Raw genomic sequence first — 12,975 nt, 5'->3', positions numbered from 1 at the left:
TCACTCCAAGTAATGTGGAGTATGCTTTTGTGAAGGCAACTCCTAACCAAAGGCGACAGAGAAGCGTAGCTTCACGTCGGGGAAGTCCGAGTGGAGGTCGTAGTTGCAGTGAGGGGTGTAATTGATGCACAGAGTGCGCACCAAACAACCCCAGGTGGTCAAAATTAACCCGAAGTCCTCCACTACCGCGTGCCTCGTAATCATATCGTCGTTTTAGAACGTAAAACCCCAGGATTTAATTAATTAAATTCGCTGCTACTCTGCGAGTTGCGGGAACTCCGTCGGTCCCTCATTGCCTTTTGTCCCTGCCTTCTCTTGAAGGTTGTTTCAATTTCAAGCAAGAAATTCCAATTCACAAAATGTTATTAGACCGGCACACAAAACGCATCTGTAGCGCTAGAGCGTCGTCCAAATTTAATTTTTATGACGGTGGCACATTCTTACCTGAATGCTTTCGTCCAACCATTCGGTCCGAATTTCTCTCAGGTGTCTCGCTACAGCAAATTCTGCGAGGAAGAGAAACTAGGGGTCACACATACATAAAAAAAAAAACATAGAACCCCTGAAATGTGCACAATTTAAGGTAGTCGCTAAAGAAAAGTTGCGTAATTCGGAGCAGATGGCGCCAATAGCTGGCACAATATTATGTCGACTGAGTCTTGAACCGCTTTGAACACACGCAGATACGCAAAAGCAATCTTATTTGCTAAAGAAAGCCATAACATTGCCATTCACTCTGCCAGATTGGACTAGGATTAAATATTTCTGCACTGCTATCACTTCTGGCCTCGATACTAGACTATTGGCCCAGTGATGTTTGCTGCAGCAAAGCGACTACCGTGCTGATATGTTCCATAGCTTTACTTTTAAAATTAAATGCCGAGGTGTTGCACGCCAAAACCACGATCTGATCAGAGACATGCCACAGTGGCGGGACTCCGGATGAAATTTTGCCACCTGGGATTTCTTGAACGTGCGCCCAATGCATGACACACGGGCGTTTTCGCATTTCTCCTCCGTCGAATCGAAGTGCACCAAACACGGCTGGGATTCAATCCTATGACCTCGTGCTCAGCAGCTCAACACAATAGCCATTAAACCACCACGGCGGGTAGCTTGATTTCACTAAAATTGATTCTCGAAATTTCTTTATTATTGCGGTCTTTAAATCCCTTAATTAGTACATATTAGATAACATTGTATAACCATTCTTGTTTCTCCTCTCTTTCATTTTGTATCTTTTGTTTCTCCTCTTAGAATAAGTATTTCTCTTACGCTACTTCCTGCCACCTGATCCTTAGCCTATCTGCCTTAACGCGTATGCACCAATAATCATCATCATCGTTATGGCTCCACTCTGAGTAGTCATCCTTTCGTTAATTAGTCATCAAATAGTCATTCAAATAGTCATCAGAATTCGTTAATTGATTCACACCTACATGCCAGGGATGGACACCGGCGCACATCAAACCAATTAGGAAGGTGAGCGCAGAAGCGCTCTCACTGTAATCTTACTCATACTAAATGCCTAACTTTAGGCTAAGCAAGAAGGCACCATCTATACTAAGGTATGTATTGTTTAACAACGCCTATTCAAGAAAAGCGTTGCTACTTGACTGCTGAAGTGCCTCGAAGTTTCAAAGTGAAATACTCTAAAGAAGAAATAGGTGTACATGTTACTTTACTGCGTGAACACAGCTGCTGACATAAATAATATGAACCGGCCTGTGCACCGGAAGCAGGATATAAGAAAAGGGCTTATGCTCTATAAATAGCTCGATAAGTCAGGTAACTTGATATACCCAAACTCTCCTATAACGAGCTTCAACGAACATGTGGGATGCATTCGTTCAATATGGTTTTGCTATTTCAAGTGGATAAAAAGAAGAAGCAAGCAAGGAATCTATCTAATGTGAAGGAAAGTACGTGTAGAGAGAACAGTAAAGTTGCTTGCGCCTTAGGGTGCTCCTTAGCGTCACTAAGAACGGCGTTCTCTACATGCGCGAGATTGTTATACAACTGCTACAGTCCTCTTCCCTCAATATCGGCACAAAGCACCGCCGCAGCACATCCGAGCAAAAAGCGTGCTAGAAAATGAAAAAAGACATGATTAAAGAACAATATAGTTAGCTCACTGACGTACAATAGGCTTTATGGCGCTGTCAGCGGGCGCCGCGATTTCGATAATTTAGGCAATATCAAGTTTGTTATAAAGAACTCGTTTTACACGCGTATTCGTAATTCAGTTTCACGTGCTCGATGTAGTGAATAATTTGGTTTACCTGGGTTCATTATATTCAGGTTAGACAGCTCGCCTGCACGTATTATAAGTATAATAAGTTTTCGATTAGCAAGGTGCGGTACTGTGTTTCAAGCTGATTAATTTAAAACTGATTCCGCCACTAAGCATCGTAACGGCATCATCAAAATCAAGAACATGGTCTTGTACTGCGTAGTATAAACGTCGGTGGCTTTCTCCAGTGCAAACAGTGCAAGAGGCTCACTCACTTCATTATACTTAGCGGTGATTTACTTACGATACGAAGTGTTCTCCTATTCGATCTGGCTTGTTACCTGTCTACAAGGTAATGTGGTCTGTGCCTAATTGTTTTTTTCTTCTGCATGCGCATTTTGTTTGATTTCTAAAAGAAATGTCAGTGTCTTCTCGTTTACTGTGACAACAGCTAAAAGTACGCAACTGGTGTCCCCGTCCTTACCGTTAGGCCGTGTTTAAAAAATTAAGTTTTACGGTAATGCGTTCATAAACCACAATCTGATCTTGAGACACGCCGTATTGGGAGATGCCAGATGAATTTTGATCACTTTGGCGTAACGCGCACCTAAATCTACGTACACAAGCGTTTTCGTATTCCGGCCTTATCGTAATGCAGCTGCCGCGGCCGGGATTGAATCCGCGACCTCAAGGATAGCGTATTGAAGTCATCATCGCTACTGCCTCGCCAGACGACCTTTGTTTCGTGAATTTTTTCTCGCGGCTGTTACATAAGCGATGTGAACACAACAAAATGAAAAGGATGTTGACCAACTAGTCATCCAGAGATTCTTATCAGCTTGTACCTTAAGGCAGATGAATGGGGGATGGCAATCATGAAGGAAGGCAGAGTGCTCCAGTCTGTTGTTGTTGTTGTTGTCGCTGTTGTTGTTGTAGCGGACAGTGACGACGTGATTGGAATTGCAAGGAGGCAGCTCTTCGGAGAAATCGATCGCGTTCAGCTTTCCTGTCACCGCTCTTCCCCCATCCGCCGAGTGTACCTCGAATTTTCGTCGATAAAACAAGGTTTAATATAATCCTCCTCCAGCCTTTTGTCGTACGCTTCACGTAAGTCAGATGACGGCCAGGACACTATTCCATCAGCTGTTCACGTGTTCACTCACGCTTCCGCGAGGTGGCGTTTCTAGCAGTTCCCCACGTGAAGAGATACGAGAAGCGATCGCGGAACGATAGAAAGCCTTCCGAGAGTACAGGCAAGCAAAGAAGGCGCAGTTGCCGCAGGCTGAAGTAGCCAGTAAATGGGAAATATACCGGGAAAGAAACTCTATGGATCAAATACTGGTGCAAGCAAAGATAAAAGGTGAAAGTGAACGTTGGTCGCCAGAAATACGTGAGAAAAAGAAGGTCGCACCTAGAATATTTTTGAACCACATAAAATTATTAGGCAAGAAGTCAACAACAATGAAACAACATATCCTGGACGAAGATGGAAACAAACTGGAAGGGGAAGCGGCATTAAAGTACATCCGAAATATAACAGCCACATCTTTCCAAGGCCATGACGAGGTTGTATTTGACAAAAAAGAGCATGAAAGAGAACCAGATGGAAAAGGAACTGGTGCTGACAAATTTCAACTGGAAGAGAGCCGAAGAGAAAATTCCTAAGCGCACAGCCACAGGGCTAGACAAGTTTTCCGTTAGACTGATTAATGAACTAGGACCTAGAAGAATTAAGGAAGCTCCAGTGAAAGCAGTGGAAAGTACTTTAAGAGATAGATCAATACCAGACAGTTGGCGACAAAGTAGAATGAATTTAATTTATAAGGGCAAGGGGAAGAAAGATAAAATCACTCGTACAGACCATTAACCATTACATCGGTAACATACAGGCTAGCAATGCAGGCAATCAAATTAAAGCTGCAAGCATGGGTAGAGAATAATGGCATTTTGGTATAACTTCAGAATGGCTTCAGAAAAGGTAGGCGTTTGGATGGCAACTTATTCGTTGTTACTCAGTGCATTGAAATATAAAGAGTGGAAAGCAGCCCGTTATATGTTGCGTTTTTAGACATTACAACAGCGCATGACAACGTAGACCACAACATATTGTGGGATATTCTGGCAGGGGAAGGCTTAGGTGACGATTGTCTACAGCTTTTGAGAGAGATTTACCTAGAAAATACCGTTTCCATTGAATGGGAAGGGATGAGGAATGAGGAGAAAGCTTATATCAACAAAGAACTGAGGCAGAGGTACACTTTATCTCCACTGCTGTTTACGACGTACGATGTTTACGATGAGGATGGAGAGGGCGCTGGAAGGAAGTAATATCGGGTTTAATCTCTCATAGAAACAGGCGGGCACAGTAGTAGAGCAGCAGCTTCCAGGTTTATTTTATGCGGACGACATTGTGTTGCTAGCTAACAAGAAACGTTATTTTAAACGTCTGGCGAATATCTGTGGACATGAAGGTGAGACATTTAGGTTTGAAATTTAGTGTCAGAAAAATCAGGTGGTACGGTGTTCAATGTAACAGTGAACAGACAGTGGCAATGCAGGGCCAGTAAATACCTCGAGTAGAAGGATATAAATACCTTGGTATATGGATAAACGAAGGCAATAGATATAAGGAAACACAGGAAAAAACAATAACAGTAGAGGGGAAGACAAATTCAGCCACAATGAAGCGCAGAGCGGAATGGCGACACAACAGGTACGAGGTGCTCCGGGGTATGTGGAAAGGTGTAATGGTTCCAGGACTTACTTTTGGAAATGCAACTGTTTCTTTGAAATCGGGGGTACAAGCAGGGCTCGATGGGAACCAAAGGTCAATGGAACGCCTTGTACTGGGCGCTCACGGGAAGACTACAAATGAAGCTGTGCAGGGTGATATGGGCTGGACTAGTTTTGAAGTGAGGGAAGCTCACAGTAAAATTGAGTATGAATAATGGCTGAGGAACATGGAAGAAAGTAAATGGGCTGGGAGAGTGTTGCGGTATCTGTACAGGAAAAACATTGATTTACAGTGGAGGAAAAAAAACTAGGAAGCTTAGCAGCAAGTATGCAGCCTGTAGGGTGAGCAACACAGCAACAAAGAACTGTCAATCGGTAAGTCAGAGAGGCTGAAATAGTCTCATGGGTGGCGACAATGGAAAATACTTAAGAGGAAGAAACGAAATCAGGAAAGAAAGAATTTATGATAACTTAAAGGGAAGCTCATTGCTTTTCGAAGCGAGATCGGGATGCTTGAGAACACGCAACTATAAAGCGAGATATAAGAAGGAAGAAGAAGCATGTGCTTGCTGCGGTAAAGCTAGGGAAGCTATGGAGCATGTTTTATTATAATGTGAAGACGTCTGCCCAGCGGTTGATTTAGGCACCACTGGCTTCATTAAAGCATTTGGGTTCAGTGAGAGTAGGGGAAAAGTAAACATGTCCGCAATAGAGATTAGTAAGAGGCGATTGGAAAATTCGTGGAAGTAGAGAAGCGACAAAAAACGTAGACGCACAAAATCAAAGTTCACTCACAATAGGGGTTCAGAAAATTTGGTTGTGAGTGTTGATCGTGTTTCTTTTTTCTTTTTCTTTTTTAACCTAGCTAGGACATTAGGCAGTATAATAGCAAGATCTTGGTGGCGCAACCCACCGCCCCGTTCCAAAGGGGACGCTCATAACATTCATCCGTCCGTCCGTCCGTCCGTCGTCAATCTGAACTGACGACTGCGTTTAGGCATAGCTTGTGAACAGCTGTGGTGTAAAAACATAATCGTAGCACGGCACTAGAGCGTGACCTTTGCGGTGTGTGAACGTTGCATGAGATTACACGTAACACAAATTGAAGATAACATCAACTGCACGCACTGATTTCACTTGTATAGGCGCAGCATTTAATTATTTGCTTTAGGATGACTTTGCTTCACACAGATTCCAGCATGGTTGGATCTGTGTATTCTTTTGCGCAGCCAAACCGCAGTCTACCCTCATTTCCCCACCATCATTGCTGTTTCTCTCTTGTTATCCGACAGTATTAAGTGTCTCTGCATGGCCAATCACTCTCGTGTGTAGGCGTCATGTTTCGAGGACAAATGAACACTAACAATGGCGGTGTCCGCTGTCACAGCCTGCTGCTGTCGCGGTAAATGAGTGTGGAGCCGAAGAAATGGCAGAAGTCAGTTGGCCTCTTCATTTTTTTTTTCCCACTCGCCTTTTCCGAACTCAAAAGAAGCAAACAGGCAGCGCTGATACGGCTAAGAAAAAGTGTTGCATTTGCGTTCAAATGGTCCTGAAGCTGTCACTATACCGCCGGAAAAGAGTTTCCTGAAAGCAAAAGCGATCCTGGAAGAGGAGGTTATATTTCCTCACTCGCGGGGTTATTGGAGTCCCGAGGCACTGCTCTTGATTTCGCCTGACAAGGCATGAAACTCAGACGGAACCCGGAAAACGAGATGTCGTGCAGCGCAGAAAAAAAAAAAAAGAAAAAGAAAGGAAGAAGTCCCGGCTAAGACTCGGAACCGCAAAGCGCCGGAGGGGCTTCATCAGAGTTGGGGAAGTTGCGAGTGGTCACCAGACATTGTTTTGCCTGCTGTACTCGCGTTGGCCGTCTTCGTCTTTCCTCTCTCAATGCCATGGTTTCATGCATTTCTTTTTTTTTTCAAGACCGCTTTTCAAATAACGAATAAGGAGACCTCATTTCCTCCTGGATAAAGGTATTCGCGAAGGAAAAGGTTAAAGTTAAAGAAGAGCGCATCTTCAAGAAGGAGTGAAAGTGCTCGCGTTTTGCGAAATAAATCCGAATAATGAACCCTAAGCAGATCCAGTGTGCCTAGAAGATTAAAAAAAATAGCATAGGAATCGATACGGAGTTCTGGTGCTGCGCATGAGATCATGCCCTCCACTCCTGGCCACTTGCGCCATTTCCTGAAGCTGTCACTATACCGCCGGAAAAGAGTTTCCTGAAAGCAAAAGCGCACAAGTAGAAAGCACACAAGTACAACTGTGTGCGCGTGCCTGTGCGTCTGAGCGCCTCCTTTAATGCGGGTATACAGGGTGCCCCAGGTAACTTTAGCCAAACATTAATAATATGCGAAAGCCACGTAGCTGGACAGAACTAAGTTGATGTTGTTTGCCGTCGCTTGGAGATACTGAGATTATTTTTTAATGCTACCTAATTACATACAAGTCCTAATTAATTAATAATGTTATCAAATTATTATAATTAGATGAAAAGTGTCAATGAGAAAACTGTAGAGCTGCATGAAAACTCCCGATACAGCTTTCGGTTGCTCAATACGTCGTACATAAAAGTGCTTAGCCGAGCGTGAACGAAGCACGCAAAATTGCCGCGCGACTGGCCGCTCGAGGCACTTTGCGAGTATTGGCGGGCTTCATTCACGCTCGGAAAAACACTTTTATGTAGCGCGTATTGAGCAAGAGAAAGCTGTATTGGCAGTCTTTGATGTCTCTCTACAACTTTCTCATGGACACTTTTCATCTAATTATATTTGAGAAGCTGCTTAATCAATTACGACTAGTTATGTATTTAGGCAGAATGAAAAAAATAATGTGAGGATCTCCAAGCGAGGGCAAACAAGATTAACTTGGTTCTGCCCAGCTACGCGGCATTCGCATATCTTTAGTTCGGCTAAAGTTACGTGGGTCACCCAGAATATATAAATTGAAGCGGACCGAGATAGCCCTAGTATGGGAACTCACTGGAGTTACTAGTGTAACACCTGCCATCAGACAATCAATATATTGAATTAAAAAGACCGAATAAGTTATGTGACACAAAGGATCCGTTATCTAGTAAAATTAATTCATTAAATTCTGCGGCTTTATGCGTCAAAACGGTGTGATTTTGATGTATATGACATGACCACGATGTGATTATGAGTCGCACCGTATACCGAGGAACTCCGGATTAACTATGATCATCTGAGTTTCTTTTACGCGCATCTAAATCTAAGTACGTGAGCGTTTTTTCAATGCGCCCCCTTAAAATGCGGCAACTGCAGCAGGGAACCGAATTCGGGACCTTGTGCTTAAGAGCGCAACGCCACAGCCGCTAAGCCAGTGCGGTGGCTTCCTCAATCGAATACTGCCACTCGATGAGCTAGTGCGTTCACCAAAACGTTATTAACGCACCAAACACCGGACCTTTTGATTTGGAGAACGGCGTGCGAACAGACGATGTCTCAGAAGCGAACGTTTTGCCTTCGTCAAGGGTGCACCTCACAAGTGCCCTTGACTTGTCCCCTTGACTTGTCCCCTTGACAAGTTCCCTTGTCGCAACATTTGTGTCCATGAGGTCCCTCGATAGTGAGGATAATTGATCATGATGATCTTCATCTATGCTACCTGCCCGCTAAGGGAGATAGGCTGAGATGCGGGTGGCGGAAGGTAGCAAAAGTGAAATAGTTATTCTAAAAGGAGAAATGTAAAATGCAAAAGGAAACATCGTAAAAACAAGAACAGTACGCCACGGAGCAGTCAGACTATTTGCAACAAAATTGTTCAATATGTATCGATAAAGGAGAGGTCAAGCACCGCGTTAATTAAAAATTCGGAAGGTCAGTTTCACTGAAATGAAAAGTGAAAGTAAAGCTACCATTCTACCCCTGAATAAATTTGTGCGACAACAGTTAATCATGTCTTTTCCTATGTACCTTTGTCGACCTTCTTACCCCGACCAAGAATTTAAGGAAAAAAAAAGAATTGATACTGATAGCATATTTATGACGCAGTACGCAAATATGACCTGGAGACAATAGCGAGCAAGAAAAAAAAGACAGAAAACTGAAGGGTGTGGGATGTCATAAAGGGAGAAAATGACGAAACCCGGATCATAGACCTTGCCGCTATCCCTCACAGTGGGTTTGTGCAATTAAATACGGATTCATCATGATCGATATCATCATTCCCGTTGTGTTTTGAACAGCAGCTTTCGAAGCGTAGGCCAGCCTCAACGCCTCAGCGATAATAAATAAATAAATTATAAAAAAATAAACCTAAGAAGAACGAAGAATGTGAAACCGTGAGTGTGCAAAATAGCAGGGTGGTTTGTACTACAGCTTTCGGAGGCCTGCCAGAAATTAGAAAAAAAAAAGACAAAGAAGTAAAAGCGGCAATAGTGAAGAACCTAAGCATGAACAAATTGGAAAAATATGACGGTAGACCGTGATGTGAAACTTCGAACCACTCCCTTCTATGCCCTGCCCTTCTTTTGACAGGTAATACTTGACCGGGAACGCGTTTGTGGCGGTACTTATCGCCGCATTGTATGCTTTTGTCGACACCTCTCGGCGGTACACCTTACCCTCTAGTTCTGGGGAAAGTGTTTCAGTTTTTTCACTATCATAGCTTAATTTGTCAGTCGGGGTTGGAATGCGGGCATATGGAGGCACAATGTAACTTCGACTCCAAGCTGAGCGACAGAAATTCGTTGTATTTCTCAGAACACTTCTTTATATATCAAGGAACAAGAGGCCCACTTTGGAAGTGAAGACGTTGACGACATAACCTTGTGGCGTAGTTTCCCACAAATATTTACTAGAAGGAACTCCGGCGCACGGTTGTTCAGATACCATGTGAATGACGGCTATTATATGGATTTGTCTTAGATTCATGCTTGTGGCTTGAGACGTTCTTGTGGCTTTATTTACCGATCGTTATTTCTTTTTGTTGGCCTAAATCTCTAAGCATTCCTACTTTTTAAAACGCAAAGACATTTATTTCGGACAATTATTGTCAACGTGATTATTTCCAATCTTTGAATAAAACCATGCAGTGACGTCTGCTTCAGCAGGCGTTTGGTATGTTGCGACACCACGTACCCGAGCACACCAGGGTTGGACTCTCCCGCGTCTAATGGTGCGTGACTTCTTTTATATATATGTAATAATAATAACACACTTTACTCAGATCAATATACAAGACTGGCATGTGACAACGTCTGGATCCTTAGCCTTAGGCTAGTTATGGATGCATGCAGTTCGAAAAAAAGAAATAAGCGATTAAGACAAGGGCGCAATCACTTTTTGTTTTGGATCACACAAACAAACAAAATACAAAATACAAAAGAAAGAAAGAAAAAAAAGAAAGAGAGAAAGAAAGAGAGAAAGAAAGAAAGAAATGCAATCAAACAAAAGCCAATACACTATTGTGCAGACTACGGCAGGAGCGAAAAAGCCACGGCTCCTCCTGGCTCGGGCGCGCGCCATCCCCCGCATGCCATGTCCAGTGAAAAGGGGATCCTGGCCCTTGAGCCGATGCTGAGTGTTGGGACCTTTAAGGGCCCTCGGCGGAGGCAACACACCCCTTTGGCCTCGGCTTCATGTAGACGGCACCTCCGCACTGACCCACCCGGGGGATATCGGGAGTTGCCTTTTTATGTCCTCCTCTTGAATCTTTGTGCTTTCTTTCCCGATTTTCTATCTTTCCTGTTTTCTTCTCCTTTCGTTTTACTTCCAATGTCGCCAGGCAGTAAGGGTTAACCTGGTGTATTTTATCCTACCTTGGGTGTATAATATTAGGTTATAGTAGCCATGTACAGCTGTCGTCTACGATTCCTTCGTGTATCGTAGCATCCCCTTGTTGGGCTCGGTCGTGGGCGGCTGGCGTAACTGCCAAAATAAAACGAATTCTTCGTGGCTTTAAGCTCTTTTCCCCGACTACGTGATCGCCCTCTTTCAAAAAGAGGGAGCACTGATGAATCTCTAAGCTTTTTCATACAAATCCAAGAGAGTTACCCAAATCACCACGTCATTCACTGTGAAAATCATGAAAAGACTGCACGAACACCACCACCATTTCTAGTTTCGAAGTATGTAACTGAAAAACTAGGTGCCGGTTAGAAGATCACGAAAATGACCAGCAATGATCTCTTGCTGGAAGCCCGTGTCAAACATTAGGACCAGAAATTGCCGGAACATGTGGAATTTGGAAACTCTCCAATCACGACAATCCCGCACCTTTCTCTGAACAACACACTAGGAGTGACATCCGAACAAGACCTGCTAGATTTGACCGAAACTGAGCTCCTCGAGCGATAGAAGGAACAACACGTTACGAACGTCCAACTAATTAAGATACGACGAGATAACCATTAAATCCCAACCAAACACCTCATCTTGACTTTCTGCACCAGCACACTACTCAAATACATCGAAACAGGCTATATAAGTCCATATTCCACCATGCACACCTAACCCACGCCGCTGCTTCAAATGCCAACGATTCAGCCACGGCTCTCAGAGCTGCCGAGGTCGCCTGACCTGTGCAAAATGCGCTTCTCACGAACACCCTTTTGACAACTGGGATGAGACGCCCCACTGCGTAAACTTCGGCGGTGGGCACCCGGCATACTCCAAGTCTTGCCCATGATGCAAGAAGGAGGTAATAACCCTCAAAGTGTAACAGAATATTTCTTTTAAAGAGGCGTGCCAGCGACTCTCATTTGCGCAGGTATCATTGCACGTCGAAGTGTCACGGCAGGGGACAGTGTCACAACGGTTCTCGGCGACCGTCAGGACCACACAGAGTGGACCGGCGGTAGCGCCACCAGCCCCCACAGAGAAAACAGCCTGCGCTGCTCCGCCACCTACGAAGAAGAGCCAGCAGGCCTTCGTGCCTGCAAGCTCAAGGCCCTCTGCTCGATCAAAGAAACCTAAAACAACCCCGAGCGCGCCGCGAAAGCGGGCATCCAGCGCCTCGGCCGAGGCGATGGATACATCAACTGTATCGGCGTCCCAGATGCCGAAAGATAGTCGCAGCTCTCTGGAGGACGCCAAGGAAGACAAACCCCTCATCAAGGGGCCTGGAAAGGGCCCGGTGGGCTGACAAAGTTTTCCGCTCTTAAGCACACAGCAATAAACACTATCGCTATGGCTACACAAATATGACATTGGAATGTGAGAGGTCTCCTCCACATTCTCGATGATGTCAAATAACTGATATATAAACATAGCCTAAAGTTGCTGTGTGTTCAAGCTACACGCCTAAACTCTATTCAGGAAAGCCTTCTTCGGTAATACGCCTTCTTCCGAAAGGACCGTGACGAGATCGGTGGTGCAGCGATCGTCGCAAATAAGTATGTTGCTTGTCATCATGTAGCCCTGCGCACACCCCGTGAAGCAGTGTCAGTGCGTTCAGTTCTCTTAAATCATTTGGTTACTGTCTGTTTCATATAAATAGCACCTAACTATCAACTCCAAAAAATAGATACGAACGCAATAGCATTGTCATCCCTCGAATCAAACTCAACGCCATACTCGTTTCGAAAACACGAAGGTTGGACCATTCTCTTTTGCCCTACAGAACATGGTCGACAGATGATGCGTAATGCAGTACCAAGGTTACTAAATAAATTCATCTTTGAACGTTTTTCTCGTGAAACATCGAGTGCACAAACTCTAAGCGATCATTTTTTGTAAGACGCTGTATTCCCTTTGCGTTAAAGTGTGACACGAATGACATTTGCATATCTGTTAACACCTATGCATTGTGTATTAATGAGCATGTACGAAGAGTTTATATCGATTGTTCTGAATTTCTTGTATTATATTCTGTTATGTAGTGTGTGGATTTTGTGCTTTTTTTTAAAACCTTTGACCTTGCTGTACGCCATGTAGGGGGGCTCGGGCTCCCTCAAGCGAAAATCGTTCGCTTTTTTGCCTGAGCCTGCCCACATCATAATGATGTAAATAAACTGACTTGACAGATCTCTATGACCTTATAGATCAACT

At 44.1% G+C, this 12,975-nt stretch overlaps 1 protein-coding gene across 2 annotated transcripts in view; it reads right to left on the bottom strand.

Moving 5' to 3' along the window:
* LOC126531227 (dopamine D2-like receptor) overlaps positions 1-12,975 on the bottom strand; it is a 457,194-nt gene that overhangs the window by 249,796 nt on the left and 194,423 nt on the right. The window contains exon 3 of one of the 2 annotated variants that reach the window (XM_050178668.3): positions 445-506. The exons of the other annotated variant lie outside the window; for it this stretch is intronic. The gene's annotated coding sequence lies outside the window, so the exon portion shown is untranslated. The remainder of the gene's footprint in view (positions 1-444; positions 507-12,975) is intronic. 2 annotated transcript variants of the gene reach the window in all.

This window comes from Dermacentor andersoni, chromosome 5 (assembly GCF_023375885.2).
Source record: "Dermacentor andersoni chromosome 5, qqDerAnde1_hic_scaffold, whole genome shotgun sequence".
In the NCBI taxonomy this organism is placed as follows: Eukaryota; Metazoa; Arthropoda; class Arachnida; order Ixodida; family Ixodidae; genus Dermacentor; species Dermacentor andersoni.
Note: the sequence above shows the minus strand (reverse complement) of the source record. Positions and strands in the feature narration are given on the sequence as shown.